At 27.0% G+C, this 3,094-nt stretch overlaps 1 protein-coding gene across 1 annotated transcript in view; it reads right to left on the bottom strand.

Annotated features, from left to right (window-relative positions):
- LOC122520228 (protein tramtrack, beta isoform-like) overlaps positions 1-3,094 on the bottom strand; it is a gene marked incomplete at its 3' end in the record, with an annotated part of 456,543 nt that overhangs the window by 1,993 nt on the left and 451,456 nt on the right.

Raw genomic sequence — 3,094 nt, forward strand, 5'->3', positions numbered from 1 at the left:
TTCGTCCTGCGCAAGAGGAAGAAGAGGAAGAGAAAAAATTGGAGGAAGAGGAAGAAGAAGAACAAGAAGGTGGAGGAGAAGGAGGAGGAGAGGGTGGAGAAGGTGGTGGAGGAGGAGGAGGAGGAGAAAAAAATGAAGGAGAAAACGGAGGAAAAGACGAAGGAAAGGAAGAAAGAAAGATAGAAAGTGGAATAAATTTAGAAAATATTCTGCAATATCCTGAACCAATGGGACAAGAAATAATGGCCGATGATAATATGGCTGAAGGTTATACGCAACTTATTCATCAAGTTCAGGAACCCCAAGAATTTATTTCATTGGAAGAATTTTGTCCTCATATTCATCAAGAAACTCGTGCCCACGATTTGTGCGGTCAACATTTTTATCATCAACAACATCAACAACAACGAAGATATTATAATATTTCGACTGTTCAAGAGTAAGTAAGTCATATCGATTCATTTTCATATTGTTTATTTTTATTTGAAACTTTTCTTTCCTTCAAACAAATTGTATGTGTTTGCGTGTGTGTGTGTGTGTATTATTTTTTAATTGGTGTTAATTTTCCTTGTTTTTTGTGTTTCATGATTTTATTAAATATCTTTATTTTTTATCATATACAAGTATTTATATATCAGTTACCATAGAAATTGATTTCACTGGTTGAGTTGACTGAGAATCCATGTTGTTATTTCGGGCATTAAAGTCTCCCACGTGGTTTCATCCTTCGATTTGAAACCACCTACCTAGTCGTTTACTCTGTTCCTCACGTCTAAATGTCTATGTGAATGTGTTCGTTTTTAATACAAAAAAAAGTATTTTTTTCATAAAAATAACTTTCTGCAGCTTACGATTAGTTGAAATTTACCAATAGAAACGTTCTCTATAAAAAAAAAAAAAAAAAACAAACAAACATCCGATAAAGAAATCCACTAAGTTGACCTATTGATGATAGAATTAAAATTTCCAATAGAAAAAATATCATTAAGTGTATCCTTCATTCCGATATATAAATGATATATTAACAGTTAATATTTATCATTATTATTTTTTTCTATCCAGAAAATTTTTTATTATTACATTTATCAATTAATTAGTTAATATTTATCAAATAAAAAATATATAAAATATAAGTACAATTAATTAACGTCATTTCTCTTGATAATAATAAAATCAATTTGATCTAAATGTTTTTTCTTTCGCCAAATCGTTTTTATATGATAAATAATTGATTAACAAAAAGATAGAGGTTATATTCCAAGATGGCGTAGACTAGTTTCGCGATGATTCGAGGGCCGGAATAATGGCGTAACGAAATGTAGTAGCCAATAAGGGGAATGGGGGAGGTAGGGGGGTTTACTTTCAAAGTTTCCTCTCTCCTTCTTATTTTTCGCATATGCTACGAGATATATACGTATATATGTGTACATATATATATATACTTACGTATGATGTTATAAAATGGTATTCTGTATACATATTCACATACATACGTATATATATACGTATACATAGATATAAGAAACGTTTACGATGATTACGTAAGACGATTTTATCATTGTCTCTGGCGTGTTACCGTCCGGTCGTTACATCTTTCATCGGTCGACGTTAAAGTATCGGAATCGTCGATGAGTTTTCCTATCGTTTTTCTTCTCCTTTCTTCAATAACGATTAAGTAAGTATCTATGCATATATGAATATAGTACGTATGTATGTATGTGTGTATGTATGTATGGATGTATTGGATTGACCGATAAATAATGTTGAAATCTAATATAATTTATATTTCAATATATGAGTAATTTATATATTTTGAAAGTGGTCTAAATTATATTTGTCAATATTGTGTTTGTTGTTAATTTTATTAAAATGTATCATCTGGAGTTAACTGTAATAAAAAAAGAAATTTTCTGGATAGAAAAAAGTAATAAATGGATTTAGGTAACTTTCTAAATAAATCACTCATATAATATAATATAACAATATATTGTATAATATTTTATTTTATTTGAAAACGTTCGATATGTTATATAACTTTGGTATCTTATAAATAGATAATTATTTTTTAATTTGTTATCTATTGAATCAGTAAATGGGGATTTGATTATACGTAATATCTTGTTATTACTTATACGTATTTTTATACATATACTTATACGTAACACTTTTTTTTTCATTTTTTTATTTTATTTCGTATCTAAATTAACGAAAGAATATATTTCAATGAAAAAATATATTTTATGCATTCGTTAAATTTTTCTTTTGCTATTGAATTAATCTTTAATATTTCATATCATAATAAATAACACTCTCTCTCTCTCTCTGGAATGATTGAAAATTCTGATATTAGTCAAATTTAATATACATATATAATACTTTTCAGTATAATAAAAATAGTAATACTTTTTTTATTCTAAAATATATTTATATGAATCTGATCATAGAACCCACGTAATATTTTTTTAAAATATATCATAAGTAATAAAAAATATACATATATTCCCTAAATAATAATATATATTATATTTATTTGTATATATTTAATAATATATATTAATACTCTAATTTATATATTATTATTATATTATATATTAATACAAATTTATCATAGTTTTATTTTGTTTTTTTCTAATTGCAAAAAAAGGTATAAAAAAAAAGATAATAAGAAGTAAAAAAAAGATATGTGAATAAACAGATGTTAGTGGTGAAGGAGGTGGAGAAAGAGGGGATGGGGGGAGAAGGGGGAAGCCTAGATGAGGATAAGAAGTGATCTTCGGTTTTCTATGTTAAAGAGAAATCAAAGAAACGATTAACTCGTTAATATACCGTGAACATAGAGATGAGATCGTTTGATTTCTCGAGTTCATCCGGGTCAATCGAAAGAAACGAGTATTGCGTGAAACATCGTAACAAGTATGTAATAAATATATATATGTATATATAACACGATTAAAGTCGAACAAAACGTATACGATAGTAAAATAGTATTAGTCATTTACTAAAAGCATCTCGTATGCCATTTTACATCTTTGCCGTTGCAAACATTTGAATTATATAAATATATATTGAATTATATAATATATATATATTTTCG

Source organism: Polistes fuscatus, unplaced genomic scaffold (assembly GCF_010416935.1).
Source record: "Polistes fuscatus isolate 324 unplaced genomic scaffold, CU_Pfus_HIC Scaffold3, whole genome shotgun sequence".
NCBI lineage: Eukaryota > Metazoa > Arthropoda > Insecta > Hymenoptera > Vespidae > Polistes > Polistes fuscatus.